Source organism: Dasypus novemcinctus, chromosome 6 (genome assembly GCF_030445035.2).
Source record: "Dasypus novemcinctus isolate mDasNov1 chromosome 6, mDasNov1.1.hap2, whole genome shotgun sequence".
In the NCBI taxonomy this organism is placed as follows: domain Eukaryota; kingdom Metazoa; phylum Chordata; class Mammalia; order Cingulata; family Dasypodidae; genus Dasypus; species Dasypus novemcinctus.
Window position 1 is genome coordinate 40572206 of NC_080678.1, and position 18657 is coordinate 40590862.

Sequence of the window (18657 nt, forward strand, 5' to 3'; positions counted from 1 at the left end):
GAAATTGAAAGGTTAAAAGACAGACAATAGTGAGATATGGCAACAGAGAGCCAAGTAATAAAATGGATGAAGTAACACCTTTACAGAAGCAACACTGAATGTTAATGAATTGAACTTCCCAATTAAAAGACATAAACTGGTACAATGGATTTTTTAAAAAAGGAACCATGTATTTGTTATCCACAAGAGACTCCCCTTAGACATAAGGACAAAATCAGGCTGAAAGTGAAAGGCTGGAAAAAGATATTCCATGCTAATAGCAATAAAAAAGAGGAGATGTAGTGATACTAATATTGGATAAAATAGATTTTAAAAATGCAAAATTGTTATAAGAGATGATATAGGTTCCTGTATATTAATAAAAAGGACAATTCACCAAAAAGAAATAATAATTATTTATTCACGTAACATAGGTGCCCCAAAATACGTGAGACATGCACTGGCAAAACTGAAGGGAGAAATAAACATCTCTACAATAATATTTGGAGACTTTAGCACTCCATTCTCAGCATTATATAGAACATCTGGACAGAGGATAAATAAGGAAACTGAGGGCTGGAATAATATGATAAATGAACAAGACCTAACAGACATTTACAGGGCATTACACCTCAAAACAGCAGGATATACATTCTTCTCAAGTTCTCATGGATCTTACTCCAGGATAGACCACATGTTGGGACATAAGTCAGATCTCAATAAATTAAAAACCTTTGAAATTATACAAAACACTTGCTCTGATCATAATAGAATAATGTTAGAAATTAATAATAGGCATAAAAAGGGAAATCCACAAATATATGGAGATTAAACAATACATTCTTAAATAATAAGTGGGTTAAGGAAGAAATTGCAAGAGAAATCAGTAAATACCTCAAGACAAATGAAAAAGTGAACACAACATACCAAAACTTATGGAATACAGCAAAAGTAGTGCTGAGAGGGAAATTTATAGCCCTCAATACTTATATTAAAAAAGAAAAAAGAGCTAAAGTCAAAGCCCGAACTGTACACTTGGAGGAACTAGAAAAAGAACAACAAAACGATCCCAAAGTAAGCAATAAATAATAAAGATTAGAGCAGAAATAAATGAAATAAAGAAAAAAAAACACTAGAGAAAATCAACAAAACTAAAATTGGTTCTTTGAGAAGGTCAACAAAATCAATAAACCTTACCCAGATGAACAAAGGAAAAAGAGAAGATACAAATAAAATCATAAATGAGAACAGAAACACTACCAATGACCCAGCAGATATAAAAGAGATCATTAGGTGTTACTATGAACAACACTATGCCAACAAACAAGTCAACATTGATGAAATGAAAAAATACATGGTAACACATGAACAAACCACACTGACTCTAGAAGAAATAGAAGACCATGACAAACTAATCTCAAGTAAAGAAATGGAAAGTTATTTAAAAAACTCCCCAAAATGAAAAGTCCAGGAATAGATGGCTTTATAGGTGAATTCTACCAATTATCTAAGGAAGATCTAATACCAATCTTGCTCAAATTCTCCCCCCAAAAAATTGAACAGGAAGGAACACTACTGAACTCATTCTATGATGTGAACATCATACTACTACCAAAGCCAAATAAAGATATTATGAAAAAAGAAAATTACAATTTCTTCAATGAAAATGGATGAAAAAATCCTCAACAAAATAATGCTGATTCCGAAAAACACATTAAAAAATTGTACATCATGATCAAATGTGGTTTATACCAGGTATGCAAGGGTGGTTCAACATAAAATCAATCAGTGTAATATACCACATTTATAAATTGAAGAAGAAAAATCACATGATTATTTCACTTGATGCAGAAAAGGCATTTGGCAAAATACAAACACCTTTTCTTCATAAAGAACACTCCAAAAGGAAAATTTCTTAATATGATAAAGTGCATATATGAAAAACCCATAGCTAACATTGTACTTAATGGTGAAAGACTGAAAGCTTTCCCACTGATATCAGGAACAAGACAAGGATATCCTCTGCCATCACTGTTATTCAGTATTGTGCTAGAAGTTCTAGCTAGAGCAATTAGACAAGAAAAAGAAATAAAAGTCACCCAAATTGGAAAGGAAGAAGTAAAGCTTTTGCTCTTTGCTGATGATTTGATCCTATGCATAAAAAATCTGAAAAAATCCACAATAAAACTTTTAGAACTTGTAGACAATTTCAGTGAAGTGGCAGGATACAAGATTAATATACAATAATCAAAAGGGCTTTTTTATACACTACTAATGAACAATCTGAGGAGGAAGTCAGAAAAAAATTCCACTTACAATAGTGACTAAAAAAAATCAAATATTTAGTAATAAATTTAACCAAAGCCATAAAGGTCCTATATTCAGAAAACTAAAATATTGCTAAAAGAAACCCATGATGACCTAAATAAATGGAAGGATATTCCATGTTCATGGGTTGGAAGACTATCATTAAGATGTCAAATCTATCCACACTTATCTACAGATTTAATGCAGTCTGGTAAAAATTCCAGTATACTTCTTTGTAGAACTGGAAAAGACAATTGTCAAATTTATCTGGAAGAGGAAGGACCCACAAATAGCCAAAATATCTTTAAAAAGAAGAATGAAATTGGAGCACTCTCACTTCCAGACTTTAAAGCATATTCTATAGCTGCAGTGGTAAAAACAGCATGGTACTAGCATAAAGATAGACAGACTGACCAATGTAATAGAATCCAGAGTTCAGAAATACATCCTCACATCTATGGTCAAGTGATTTTTGACAAGGCTGTTATCCCACTCAGGGAAAACTGGATATCCATATCTAAAAGAAAGAAAGAGGACCCTTGTCTCATACTTTATACAAACATTAATTAAAAATGGATCAAGGACCTAAATATAAAACTAGAACCATAAAACTCCTAAAAGAGAGGGACCCAGGGCCACTAGCTCAGGGAACAACCATCGGTCCTGTGTCCAAACAGCAGTTTGTAGGTGGCTGTGCCAAGGCTTTGGAGGAGGCATCAGAGAACATGACTCCTGGAGGCAGAGAAGCCACAGCTGCTTCATGATACTGGCATCTGTAAGTGGTTCAAAGTGCACATGGGGTTGAGTTTCCTATCCATGACTGCCAGCACTGGGGTCATGCTTTACCCCATGGTAAACATCTTTGTGCGCCAGAGTAAGCCACACATGGAGGGCTACCAGAGCTTGAAGGAAGGTGAGGCAGTGGAGTTCACCTTTAAGAAGTCTACCAAGGGCCTGGAATCTATCCATGTCATGGGACCTCGTGGGGTGTTTTGTATTGGGAGTGAGAGGCAGCCAAAGGGGAAGAACATATATAGAAGCACAGATCTAAATCTGACAGGTGCTACATTTATGGAAGACTTGACCGTCATGTCAAGGAATGAAAGCTGCCATCCAAGCCTAAGAAGTGCCACTTCTGCCAGATCATCAGCCATGTGGTGGCCACGTGTCTATTGAAAGTTCAGAGGGCCCCAGCTCCCAAGGAAAGCTCTCCTACTTTGGGGAAAGAAGAAGAGATCCACAGCCCTGACCTGCTCCCAGAGGCCCAGAATTGAGCCATGGTGGGTGGGGACAATCCTTTTGCGATCTGGAAGTTCTAAGGAGAAGGCATCAATCAGCAGAGTGGAAAGAGTGGATAGGGTGTGTAGGGGGCAGCTGGCTCTGCTGTGTATCTCAGGCTCAGGTCCACAGCATCACCCCCTCTTCCTTCTTGATGGGTAGAAGGAATGAGGCAAAGTAACTCCAACCATGCGTCATCTAAATGTAATGAGGGCTTTCAGGAGAAGTACCTCAAAGCCTGTGTGAAATACCCCTAGAATCTCCAGCTTTTTGACTATGACCTAGAGAGGGAAGTTCTTATCCTTTGAAAGAAGGAATTATTAAAATATTTCTCATGCCAGAGTGAAAAGATCAAGGTGAGAGCAGATTGATGGAACCATTGTAGGAACTACTACATTCTGTGGGAGGGAATCTCAGGGCTAAGGCAGGGTTTTACCACATCTTGTCTCCTCATTACCCACTCTGGGGACAGGGTGCAAGGAACTATCCCAAGCAGTGGTCTGTGATGACAGGCAAAAGGGGTGGTTGGGACAGCTGCAGACCTACTGCTCCAAAGTTCATGCCTACCCCATTCTGGGCCAATACAATCTTGTTTATTTGCTCCTTTGGATAACTGTACCTTGGATCCCCTCTCGAAGCAGGGATTTTGTACCAACATTTTTTTGTGTGTCCCTCTTCCCCTATTTCCTATTTTGGACTAGATCTTCTGTCCTGAAAACTAACCCATTGCCCCTCTACAGTTCCCCCTCCCCAATTCCCCATACATTAATTTTGGGGGTACCTCCACAACTCTTCAATGATTTGTACAAAAAATCTGAAGAATCTAGGAACACTCCATCCCTCATTCTCAAACTTCCAAGTAAAGTGATTTAAGCCAAAGAATTAGTACTGCTGTATTTGAATTGATCAAATCTACTTAACCATCAATCCTAGGATAGAGAGAAACAATGGTGGGGAGGGTTCCATTTAGAATGTAGGGGTGTGAGATCAAGAAAGGGAAGGTAACTGTATATCTAGGTGACTCAGGAACTTTTATGCAGGTGCAAGAAACTTATTTCAAAGTGGACACAAGATTGTTTAATGGAAAATGGAAAAATGTAACTCCATGTTTACCACTAGAAACCAAAACTTTCTGTGGAATCTTGAGTTTATGGGGAGGAGAGTAGGAAAACATGTAACTGTCTGTTCTTTCCCTAATTCTTTCCCCTCATTCCTGAATTCCAGAAGACTGACTTCACTTGAGCTTTGGTGACCCCATCACTGGAGTATGTTTATTTGATGGTTGATTTTGTATTGGGTACTTCCTTTACCTTCTGCTATTATTTTGTAACACATGCTGACCATTTCCCCTTCCCCTCTTTTCCTTGGGATGATATAATGAATAAATAAAGACTTATGGTATTAAAAAAAAAAACAAAACAAACAACTCCTAAAAGAAAATGTAAGGAAACATCTTCAAGATCTTGTAGTTGGTGCTTTATATGCAAAGCATGAACAACAAAAGAAAAAATAGATAAATGGGACTGCCTCAGAATTAAATATTTTTGTTCTTCAAAGGACTTTGTCAAGAAAGTAGAAAGACAGCTTACTCAATGGAAGAAACTCTTTGGAAACAATATATCTGATAAGGGATTGATTGCCATAAATCTATATAAAGAGATCACATAACTTAATGACAAGATGACAAGCAATACAATTAAAAAATGGGCAAAAGAATTGAACAGACACTTTTCTGAAGTGGAAATATAAATGGCCAAAGGACACATGAAAAGATGCTCTACTTCACTAGCTGTTAGGGAAATGCAGATCAAAGCGATGATGAGACATCATCTCACACCATACAGAATGGCCATTATTGAAAGAACAGAAAACTTGAAGAGCTGAAGACAGTGTGGAGAAACAGGAACATTCCTCACTGTTGGTGGAAGTATAAAGTAGTGCAGCCTCTGTGGAAGATGATCTGGTGGTTCCTCAGGAAACTAAATATAGAACTGCCATATGACACAGCAATCCCACTACTAGGAATATATGCAAAGAACTGAAAGCGAGGACGCACACAGATACTTGCACACTGATGTTCATAGCAACATTATTCACAGTTGCTAAAAGAAAGTATCTGTCAACTGATGAATGGATAAACAAGATAATATTCATGTGATTGACTATTATTCAGCCGTAAGAAGAAATAAATTGGGGAAGCACATGACAACAGGGAGGAACCTTGAGGGTAATAAGTTGAGCAAAATAAGCTAAACACAAATATTGTATGGTCTCACTGATATGATCTACATAAAATGAGTAGACTTAGGGGTTGGCGTATGAAGTGTAGGTTGGTGGGAGATGGAATGTGGAATGAGAAAGGGGAAAAGATGCTGGATGTATGTAGAATGTTTAATAAGGCTAAATGTAAATATGTGTAAGGTTGGCTTTGGTAACACATTATAATGAATGTAATAAACACTATTGATTTATGGATGTGATTGTTGCTGAAATGAGTAGTCTAGGAAGATGAATATTAGTTGTAGAACAGCTGGAGGATAATATTGGGAATGTGTAACAATGATTTTGGAAGCAGATGAGGATTTTGGTTAATAATATAAATACAGGAATGTTCTACCACAGGGTGTTAAGAATGTGGTGATACATGGAAAAATATAACTCATGTAATTTATGGACTATAATTTATTACAACATTGTAATTTTTTTTGTAGCAAAAGCAAAGTTAGTCCTTTATTAATTCTAAAGATTAAAAAAAGAATATGGGGTTTGGTTTTGTGAGATATGAATACAATTAAGCATTTTTTTCCTCTTCATCTTTTTTCATTAGTAAGGGGAACTTGACCATATCATGTTAATAATCTGTGTTCATCTCTGCATCTTTCTGAACACTGGAGGAATAACTGAGTTAACAATTGGAATTAATGAGATAAAAGTGCCTGAAAAAGAAGTTTTTAGGAGTCATGTTCCCATAATTTGTTGAGCTGCCTTTTTTATGTTCTTTTATGCCTATGAATTTGAAATGAAGTTGTTTTAAAAAGTGATGGAGGGAAGCAGATGTGGCTCAATAGATTGTGCTCCTGTCTACCATATGGGAGGCCCTGGGTTTGTGTCCCGGGGCCTCCTTGTGAAGGCAGGCTGGTCCACACCCACGGAGACCTGACGGCCTGCGCCCACAGAGAGCTGATGGCCGGTGCCCGGGGAGTGTGGAGAGATTGTGTGGCAAGATAACACAACAAAGGGAGACAAAGCAGACACAGAGGAACATGCAGCGAATGGACACAGAGAGCAGACAGTGAGCAAGCAGCAAGGGGGAGAGGGGATAAATAAATTAAAAAAAATAATAATAATAAATCTTTTTTTTAAAAAAGTGATGGAATATCCCTCCATGATTGGACTACAAAAGACCGTGACCACAGTCTTGCTAGTACTGTCTTTTTTGCTGAAACTCTTCTTTGCCTTCTCCTTGCTAATTCTGATGAAGTAAGCCTCAGGGAGGCCTCTGGCCAACAGCTCATGAGGAACTGAAGCCTCAGTCTAAAATCTTCCAAGGAACTGAATCTAACCATCAACCATGTGAGTGAGCTTGGAAGTGGATCCTTCCCTAGGCAAGCCTTGAGGCAACTGCAGCCTGAGAGACCCTGAAGCAGAAGACCCAGTTAAGCTGCACCCAGGTTCCTGACCCACAGAAACTGAGATGTTGTTTTAAGCCAGTACATTTTGGATACTTTTTTTATGTAGCTCATATAACCAGGAAAGAAAATGCTGCCAAACAAACATCCTATTGATTTTAAGATCTGTCCCAATTTGAGTGATATTAAACTGTGAAACTTCATCCTTTGGTTTAGCATTGGATATATACCCTTGTCTCATGGAGCTTAAATTCTAGAGGAGAAGTAAACATTAATCAAAAATATTCTGTAGACTGTGAGCTCCATGAAAGCAGTGGCCTTCCTTGTTTATTCATTGCCTATTCCCAGTACCTAGAACAGTGCCTATCATATAGTAAGAACTCAGTAAGTATTGTTGAATGAATAAATGTCTTAATCATTCCAACACAAGTAAAATTGCAGCTATGATTATTCTTTGAAGGAAAGGTACATGGTATTATGATAGGATATAAAAGGAGAAATTGGCCCAGTCTTGGAAGTCTTCCTGAAGAAGAACTGAGGGAGGGGTGCTTTCAAGCAGAGTTCCTTCACTTGTCTAAATCCTAGAATACTACAATACCAAGAAAGTTTACAGTAGGAGACTGAGTCATTGCTTGGTGGCCATTTATTTTCAGAAAATTTTAGAATTAATAGGTTAAAAGTCATCTAGTATGGTCTAAATAAGTAGCATTTTAAATACTTGTACTCTTAAGTTCCGATGACAGCTCCAGAATTTATATATAGAAAGAGTGGTTCAGGGGTGGCCATCTGATTGGAAAGGAGGCACTGGTGGACTCGTGATGACACTGTGATTGTAAAGTGAACTGGTTTATGATAATATAGATCTATGTTGCCCATTCTTTTTCCCAGAATTTCATTTGTAATGTAACAAGTAGGATTATAATGTAGCTTTGTTGTTGTGCCTCCATGCTGCTTCAAAGGTTATGCATGTATATTCCATCACCAGAAAGAAATATTCTTACTCTTTGTCAGTCATGGATGCATTCAGAGCCCTGAGAAAGAGGCAAACCATTTTTGTTCTCTTCAGGTTTCTTTTCATTCCAACCAATTTGATTCATATAAGTGCTCAGAAGTCTCTCTTATTTGTTCTTGCTCCTTCTCTTCTTCTCTATCCTCCCCTTCTTGTAGGGTCTCAACTTCATGCTGTTGCCATATTTGTGCTCAAGGCTTGTGAGAACCTTCTCTCCATGACCATTTATCCTTTTCTTCAATGTGAAACAACTGTAAGGCAAACACTCCTCTTTGGCTTATGTTAATTTTGTAGCCTAACTTCAGTGTATTAGCTCTCAGACACCCTATCCTCCTTTAAGCGATGAGGATGGGTTACAAAGAAGAAGATAGAGCATCTTACCCTGTCATTCTTGATAATCATAATATTTGAACACTTTTTATGAGTTCTTACTCTGTACCAAGCCCTGTGCCAAGAACTTGTACATACATGATCTCTTTTAATCCTCAGTCTCTCTACAAGGAAGACACTGCTATTGTGCCCATATGAGACTATGAGGATGAGGATATGGAGACTAAGTGACTTGCTCAGAGTAACAGGGCCAGTAAATGTCAGCACTGAGACTTTTTAAAAAAATTTTCTCTCCCTTTCCCGCCCCTCCCCCCCAGTTGTCTGTTCTCTGTGTCTATTTGCTGTGTTTTCTTCTTTGTCTGCTTCTGTTGTTGTCTGTGGCATGGGAATCTGTGTTTCTTTTTGTTGCATCATCTCATTGTGTCAGCTCTCCGTGTGTGCAGCTGCACTTTCTTTCGTGCTGGGCAGCTCTCCTTATGGGGCGCGTTCCTACACAGGGACACCCTTGCGTGGCAGGGCACTCCTTGCGCGCATCAGCACCACATGTGGGCTAGCTCCACATGGGTCAAGGAGGCCTGGAGTTTGAACCGCAGACTTCCCATGTGGTAGACAGATGTCCTAACCACGGGGCCAAGTCTTCTTCCCCCAGCACTGAGACTTGAACTCTTAAATCTATAATATCAAATCTGGATAGAACATTATCTAGATTTCTGTGTCAATTTGATTTCCTAGTTGAAGCTACAGAACCCACTCTTGCTTCTTTAAGCATATAATGAATTTATGAAAGGATATAAGGAAGCCCAAAAGTATAGGGGACTGCCAGAGAGCCAAGTTTGGAAACTATTTTAGAAGTATTACCCAAATTTGGATGGCATCAGCAAAGCCCCCACTGCCTCTGTTGTTGGCCATAGTTAAAGCATATAGTACCATGGATCATGGATGCTGGGTACTAGACATCAGATCACTTCAACTGCTGTCCAGGAAAGCTGGTATCTTTACCATCATCCTTTACAGAGAATTGATTCCACAGAAATAACACCACCTTCTCATGTTTCCTCTTCATAATTCAATTCTGATGTATATGTTTCTAATTGACCAATTTGGATCACCTCCCAGTGCATTTAACTGAAGAGAATCTGAGAAAGTGAATTCTCTCTATTATCTTGAGGAAATAAGACTCAATGTAGAAGATTTCTCATGTAACATAGGATGAGTATTCAAAGGATGCTTGTTGACTAAAATCATGACCGATATCCATGACAGTGGCCTGGTCCTTTATATAACCCTATCATATCCCAATCTAACCCTTCTGAAATATACTGTCTAGGTTGGTGGCCACTAGCCAAAGTTGACTTTTGAGCAAAGAAATATGGCTATTCTTAATTGCGATGTGGTACAAGTATACAATGCACATGGGATTTTGAACACAGTTTAAAAAAGAGAAACTAAAATCTTATTAATAATTTTTATATTTATTATATGTTGAAATGATAATGGTTTTGGTATACTGGGTTAAATAAGTTAAATTGTTAGCACTAATTTCACCTTTTTTTCCTTTTTTAGTTACTAGGAATTGTAAAATGACAAATATGGCTCACTTTTGTGACTCACATTATATTTCTCTTGCACAGTGCAGATCTGGAATGTATGTCTTAGACTTAGCCCTGTATAGCACGCAAGTCTTTCCCCATGAATTGTCACCTACTAATTTATAGTGACAACCCTTACCTTAAAAGAAGAATGTGAGTTTTAGGTGATAGGACACCATGGAAGATATTCCCTCAATAAAGTTCTCTTGCACCAGTCAACATAGATCCATGACAGCACTTATTTCAGAAAATTTCCTCTTAAGAAACTGGCCCCAACTGCTGGGGCATAGACTTTGAAAAGACAAGGTCTGTGCTGATAAGTGACATCACAGTTGGGCAAAGGAGCATGTGCTAATGAACCATGCAAAGCAGTTGGGGGTTTACAGACATTATTTTATAGATCCTTATTTACCATGAACATTTAGATGGTAATTGGAGCACAAATTGTCTGTTAAAATAGTTATTTCAGCTTTCCCCTGACCATCATAATCTTTTGGTAATCCCTCTTTTGGCCCTCTCCAGCTGTCTGCCCGTTATTCAGAGAGAGGCCAGCTTTTCCTTTGCTGCTGTGAGTGAAGGCTGAACCTTAATGTGTGGCCACTTACAGAGCTTCTCAGCTTTCTAGTCGAAAAAAGGCCAGATCATTTTATGTAACTGCTGGCTTCTCCCGTGTGGATAGCAACTCTGTCCATTCCCAGAGCAGATGCTCCCACTAATGACAATAACATAAATAATAGTAATTACCATTTACTGAGTACTTAGTCAGTATGTGCCAGCAACTGTGCTAAGTGCTTTATCTGCCTTGACTCATTTAAGCACATATGTTTGATACTACTGTAATACTCAGTTTACAGATGAGGGAACTGAGGGTCAGACATGAAGAATTTGCCTAAGTTTACCAGTTTGATCACCTAGTGGAGCCAGGATTTGGACCCACATGTGTGGGAGTACAGAGCCTGCATACTTGACTGTTATTCCAGACTGCCTCCCTTGACTAGAATTCTTGTGTGTTGACTTTGAGGCACTGTCATCCAAATATTCTACTGGCAGCTGGATGAAGCTGCTTGCAGCAGGAAAGGCAAATTCTCCTGAGAAGGTGGATGAATGTCGTAACTCTCCAGAGGAGACGATGTTGCCTGCCTGAGTTGCATGTGCTGCTGGGACTCAAAGAGAGGAGACTATGATTATTTAAGTTGAGAATTCACTCAGTTCAAAACAAAATTCTTATGGATAGAGTTTTCTCTATTTTTAGTTCAATCCAGTTTTTATGGGAAGTTTAATCTAATTTAATTCAATTATACGAAATGTTAGTAAAAGATGTTCTGGAAGTTAGAATGGAACATATGACCCAAGGGAGGTGGGTAAGTCATTAGGAATAAAATGTCCTGACTGTGAGGGTTGTTAAACACTGGGCTGGGTTGTGTAATCTCTGGAAAATCTTGAGGACCAGCTAGATTTCTGTCTCCAAGGGGTGGTTTAAGTGTGAGTTTCTCTGAGGATGGTCACACGTTTCCTTGTGATTCTTGTTCTTAATAAACTTTCTTAAACAATTGAGTCAGTTTGGGTCCTCTGAGAAGCAGACACCAAACAAGGATTAGATATGTAAATTTTATTCGGAGAAATACCAGTGAATGGTCAAGGAAAGGAGCAGGAATAAGCAGGGAGAGGCTTCTGACAGTGATGCAGGTCTGATACCTGAGAAAAGAGCAGGAGAAGGAAAGAAAATTGGGCAGGAAAAGGCTTAGACCACTAAATGCATTTCTGAGAATGCGTTGACCAAACTTATGGGGAGTCCTGAAGCAAAAGTTGCCCCTTAGAGAAATCCCAGGTTGGCTGGGAATGGCCTAGCTCTACTCAAATTCTGTGCTTGGTCATTGGCTGGAGCAGCTTGAAAGGCAGAGGGGTGGGTCTAGGGAGTGTGGTCTCAGAATAAAGGCTGCAGTGGACCTAAAGGTATAGCAGCTGGAGGCTGTCAGACCACTGAGTTTCTAGGAGCAGATTCTCTTGAAGGGCACCTCCATGTCTGCCGCAGTTACGTATTGCCTTGCCAAACTGGAGTACTTTTCTAAAATTTACTGCTAGTGTCAAGTGAACCAAGAAGCAGAGTTGCCATTTAAGCAGTATTTTCTTCTAAAAGTAAATCTTCTGCCTTCAAAGTACATCATCTGTAAAAAATCCTGTCATCCCTTCCTTTTTTAGAAGCTATATCCAACTATCTGGACTTAAATTTTTTTTTTTTTTTTCTTTTCTGGTATCTGCTAAAGCTTTGTCCTTTTTGGTATCTGGTAATTTTTCTAAATGCTTCAAATTTTTGTTCTGATGTAAGTAAAATGAGCACTCTTATATATTCTTTTTGCTTCCATTTTTCCATAAATACTAATTAATGTGAAATGTTTGTTAATTTTGTCTCTTGAGTATATTTAAAATTTGTTCTTTCTTTCTGTTCCCTATGGTACTAGATCAGCACAAGTCTCCTCATCCTCACTTCCTTGGGTTATTTTAGTAGCTTTCCATCAGATCTACCTGCTTCTGGTCTTGTTGCTGTTTTGTTCACTTTCTCAGCAACAAAACATGAATATGACACTTTTTTTTTTTTTAAATCTACCTCTTATTTTATTTTATTTTATTTTATTTTTTAAGGAGGTACCAGGGATTGAACCCAGGACCTCGTATGTGGGAAGCAGACGCTCAAACCACTGAGCTACATCCACTCCCGAATATGACCTTTTTAGAGACCTTTGATAATATTTAGAGAAAACAAATCCAAGTTCCCTAGCATAGTGTATGTGGCAATTCATTAACTGATTCCTGCCACCTTGCTAACCTTCTCTCCTTCTATTCCCCCTTGTTTTTTCTATAAAAGCACTATAGAATCAGTTACAATTCCACACATTCTCTGTCTTTGTATATATTCTCTTCTTTGTCTGACATGTGCTCTTTTTCTGTCCACTTGATGTAATCATTTTTCTCCTAAAATCCTACTCAGATGTCATGTTCTTTAAAGCTTTTCTTGATTTCAGATCAGAATTGGTAACTTCATTTGTATTCCTATTGTACCTCCTAGCAGTCTGAAATTGCAAGTTTTTCTACATGTTCTACATTGTACAATGTTCTACATTGTAATATTTGTTCCTTATTTCTCCTTAAAATTTTTATTCTTAGCAGTTTTTAACCCATGAGAGGTGCTCTATAAATGATAGCTCGGCTGAAATAAAACTAAGTTTTAGTCTTTGTATTCCCCTGTGATGTCTCTGCCAGAGTCTTGTTGAAAAAAAATTGTGTAATTTTGAGTAAATGGATAAAATGAGAATGTATTTAAGGAATCATAAGAAACCTCAATTTGAATTTTCGGTAAGTGGCGTTGTTGTTGTTTATATCTTAGTCTTACAATATTCATTATTTGAGAGCAATGAAAATTACACTTATTAATACTATTGGGTTGGGAACGTACTTGGCCCAATGGATAGGGCATCCACCTACCACATGGGAGGTCTGCAGTTAAAACCCCGGGCCTCCTTCACCCATGTGGAGCTGGCTCACGTGCAGTGTTGAAGCGTGCAAGGAGTGCCGTACTATGCAGGGGTGTCCCCGTGTAGGGGAGCCCCATGCACAAAGAGTGCACCCCGTTAGGAGAGCCGCCCAGCGCGAAAGAAAGTGCAGCCTGCCCAGGAATGGTGCTGCACACACGGAGAGCTGACGCAGCAAGATGACGCAACAAAAAGAAACACAGATTCCCGATGTACCTGATAAGGATGGAAGCAGTCACAGAAGAACACACAGCGAATGGACACAGAGAGCAGACAACTGGGGTGGGGGGGAAGGGGAGAGAAATAAATAAATAAAAAAATAAATCTTAAAAAAAAATACTATTGGGTCAACACCATTCATATATCTGTCATATAAGTATATATATATGACTGGGATGATGCAGTAGGCAAGATTTGAGGGCCTAAGTTATCTTGCAAGCATGACCCTGACCTGGTATAATTTTCATTTATATACAGTCTATACTTGAACAATTATATTGTCTTGTATCTGTAGAAAAAGGTCAGTAATGATGGCTTACTGCTCTTCCTTAAAATTCCCTATGGGCACTACTGAAGGATGTTGTTAACTGGGCAAAGGGTAGGAGGGGGAGGGAGTGGGGTATACAGGAATCCCCTATATTTTCAATGTAAGATTTGTGTAATCTAAAACTGCTTTAAAAATAAAAAATAAAAATTATTTTAAAAAAAATTTCCCTGTGGGCATTGTCATGAGAAAGACTAAAAAAACAGGAAAGGAAACTTGCTGGATGCCTACCGGAGCCCCTTCTTTTAGAGGTGTTCCTAGATATTTATTTGTTCATTCATTCATTCATTTTTATTCATCCACTCACTCAGCATATGGTGGTAAGTAAAAACATGGTGCAGGAGGAAAATAGTAACAAGAAAAAGAAAGAGAAGAATAATTAATAATAGGTCCCAGTTATTGAGTGTCCACACAGGCACCGAACTAGGTGATTTTATCTTCCAAATGACTCTGTAAGGTAGAAAATATTATTTTCATTTTAAAGATAACTGAAGGCACAGAGAAATTAAGTGGTGTAGCTAGTGTTTGAAAGGAGTTTTAGAATAGCTCCAAGATTTAACTTTAATTTATATTGCTGAGTTTTTCCACTTAATCTGGAAATTTGATGACAGCAACTTCTACATTAGATGATAGAATATAAAATGAAATTTTGGACCTACCATCATATTTATTGAACACCTAATGTTTATAGTTAGAACCTTTGTCATTTAGTTCTTATTTTGCTTACAAGGATTGCATCTGTTAAAGACACTAATGGTTCTTCCTTATATTCCTCCAGTTTTCAACAGGCTATTGGTGATGTGGGATGGGGGAGTATCTGTGTTGAAATTGACAATGATAAAATGGTCTTGGCTGGATCTATTTGTGTAACATTTATAAATGACTTCCTCCTTCCCTGCTTCCCACACCAAAAAAGCAAGAATTGAAAAACCTGGCATAATCTGGAATAGTTGCCAAATCCTCATGTGAGGCCTTTATTTTGCTTTTAATAAAGACAGACCACAATGTAGCCCAAGGGGAACTTCAGTCATACCTATAGCAGTCTCATTTCCTCCCAGTAGGAGACATGGCTAGGAAAGGTTTTGAGGACAGATACTCTAGAGATATTCCCAGCAAGACTAATGTGGAAAGAGCTGACCATTGAGAAACTTGGAGGAAGGGAACTGGATAGAGGTGGGGGGGGGGGGGGGTTGGTGAGGGTAGGATTATGTGTTAAGTCTAATCAGAATAGATGATCTGACTGTCTCCCAGAATAAAAATGCCCCCCCTCCCCATATTTAATGGTTCTCTTTTTGTTGAAAGAAATCAAGAAACAAACTTTCTTATGTCATTTGAATTAAATCTGTACAGATGCTAAGCAGACCAGAAATTGTTTGAAGTTTTATGACAAGCCAGGGACATAACATGAATGTGATAACTTTTCCCTTTTGAAAGAACTTGATTTTATCAGCTTGTTTACCAATCTGTCACAATAGGGCATAAAACCAAGAAACACTTACATAGACTGATATCTGAGAAATGTGTTCCTGGTAGCTGAGCAGCAACAGAAGAGTCATATATCGGTTTTCTGCTCTTCATTAAATGTAGTAATAAACTAGTTCTTCAAAAATCACCTAACTGAATGTCAAATAGAGTGTGACAGTGGGCAGATTTATAGCAAGGGGGAGACATTGTCTGTGTAACAAATCATTCTCTTACACTGTTATTTCATGCCCTGTGCAGATAAATCAAAAACAATTTGTCACATCCTTAAAAATTCACTCCCATTAAGTTGTTAAACATAGTAAGTAATTTTGGTAACAGAGTTTTCTATCTTTAATCCTCAGCCAAATGACATCAGTTAGGCCTTAGGTGAACCTGTATGGTTAGTCCAGCCGGAGCAGAGGTGGTTAAATCCTATTCTGCCTTCCAACAGGGAGCTAAAAGTAATTGCAAAATATTCCATCCCCCTTGGCTCTGCGTGTAGATTTAAAATTAAATTGGTTCTGGTTAGCAAGCTAGAACAGGGCAACTAAATTGAATTTTCTGAGGAATGTTGTGAATCCTATGTGAACACACACACACAAATTTTGTATGTTTCCTACTATCCTTTCTTTTGTACTCTGCTTTCTCCTGTTCGTTGCACTCTTGCCATACCCTCCTTTCTGTCACTAAGGCTGGCCTCAGTTTCTCATTTCAAGTTCCACATTCATTTCTATTCGTGCATATTTCTAAAAGTTTCACCATCATCCTTTCTTCCAGTCACCCTTTCGAGAGACTTTCCTCTTCCCAAGGGCAAATTTTCCCCTCTCTTTCTCTTCTCATTCACACGTGTTTCATGGAGCAAGACTATTATGAGCATTTTGGGGGGGTTACGGAGAAGCAAAGCAAACACAAAGACAAGAGACTTGGCTTGTGAAGTGTTAGGCTGTTTTAAAACACAATCATAGAGTTCTGGGGATGCTAACTTTGAAATTACATGCTAACATTCTAAAGATGATTCTAGAATCATCTTAGAAAAATGTTTTCCTCCTTTCATTTTTGTTTTTTTAGTTCTTTTGTATTTTTATTTTTTGCATTTATTTTCTTACTGCAAAAATAATATTTGCTTACTGTAGGAAATATGAAAACTTCAGGAAAATATATAGAAAAATATAAAAATTAAAGTTTATTGAAGTATATAAAACTATATAGAAGAAAAAATAATCTTGCCATCAAAGACAAAAACATAATAATTTGGTTATTCCCTCCAATGGTTTTGTTTTTCTGTGTGCATTACTTTCAATATTGTTGAGATTGCATTGCATATATACTTTTGCATGTTGCTTCATCCTTGGACATTTTTCAAATGGAGTTTCTTAAATGGAATTTTGATGTAAGGACCTAGCCTTGGAGTGAAACACACTACATATCTTGCTACCATCCTGATTCTCTGATTGAGTCTATTTAGTATGTCATCTGCAATGTGATAAAATTAGTTTCAATTTGACTGCAGATTGATGTCCCTCTTCTAAGCTGTTCTCTCTTCACTCTTAAATATAGAGGACTGTGCTGCCATAGCTCAGATGTCTCATCTTCCACTGGGGTGCTTTTTCATAGGACCTGGGTAACTTTTCTTATTAAACATTCTTCTCTATGTAAGAAGATACTAGATCAGACATACATCTGATGTACAGTGAGTTACTAAGTGAGGCTGCCCTGGATTAAGAAATGTTTGCCTATATGGCCTTTAGGCAACATATTGAAGCAATCTTAACTTTTATTTTATGGTTCCTTTTAGGAAGATGACTACCCCAACTGATTCTAAGGGTTGTGAGGGTTTGAGAAATTTTCATGTGTGTTGTTTTGTTTTGCCTCTTATTTTTGCTAAAGAAATAGTACTAGGTCTCACAATACTTAAATCCTCCATTTTCACCTTCTAAAATTTCATTTTCCTCAATGAAAGAGGGAAAAAATTAACTGTTTACTTTATTCCCCTCAATTATTTGTGGATTTGAGTCTCTACCAGTTCAGTACAATTCTTTGCTTTTATGAAGGAAGCATCCTTTTCCTTTCAAGTCCTTAAATGCTTCTCCTTTAAGAAAGCTCTTTAAAAAATTTCAGAGATACCCTTCTTGTGTGAGGAAAATTGTTCCAAAAGCTCCCAAGTGAGCATCCCAGGGATGTGGACCATGTGGCTGCCCACTATGGTTTGAAGACACCTGAATTGGAACAAATACAATGAAATTAAAACTCTCAAGGGCAATGAACTTACTGGGAGTCAAGGGAGCTATTAGAAGGAGGAGATACCTAAACTCACACCAAATGACATTGTTAGAGGGTTCTGATCAACTAGGTGTGGTGTCTAGCAGACAAAGAATGTAGCAATTTAATAGGTTGGTATTAAGGGTATTTATTACAGAGAACAAAGTAATTGCTATATATAATATAGGACTTTTTCCCTCTTCTGGCATCTTCCTTACATTCCACATCTAATCAGTCCTCAAATCCAGTTCATTGATATTTTCTCATTAATGTCTCTTGAATTTGTGTCTTCATCTTTATCCTTACCACTACCTTACAATGTATTTATTATATTTATTACCTAATATGTAGCCAGATACTAAAATAGACACATTTTCATATTTAATTCTCACAACAATTCTGCGAGGCTGGGTATTATCTAATTTTAAAAAAGAAACAGAGGTGAGGTAAGATTATGTAATTTCTCAAGGTCAAGCACTTACAAATGACAGAATCAGGATTTAAACCTGTATCTACCTGGCTCCTAACCCTCTCCATCCACTGCCTGTTCTATCACAACAGCCTCCTAATTGATTTTCCTACCCTCAACACCTCTCAATTTTTATCCTTTTCCAATTCTTTTGTGCAGTAGTACTAGGTAATTAAAAAAAAAATACAAGCATCTGTGTAACCCTATTACCTAAGCAATAAAATCTAAACGTCTTGGCTTGTTCAACCTGACTCCAACGTGACCCCTCCCTCA

General features: G+C 37.8%; 1 protein-coding gene and 1 pseudogene across 1 annotated transcript in view; both read left to right on the forward strand.

The window, feature by feature from the left end:
- Positions 1 to 18657, forward strand: part of HPSE2 (heparanase 2 (inactive)) — an 827209-nt gene that overhangs the window by 315305 nt on the left and 493247 nt on the right. The window lies entirely within an intron of this gene.
- Positions 2859 to 3615, forward strand: LOC139439153 (protein lin-28 homolog A pseudogene; annotated as a pseudogene).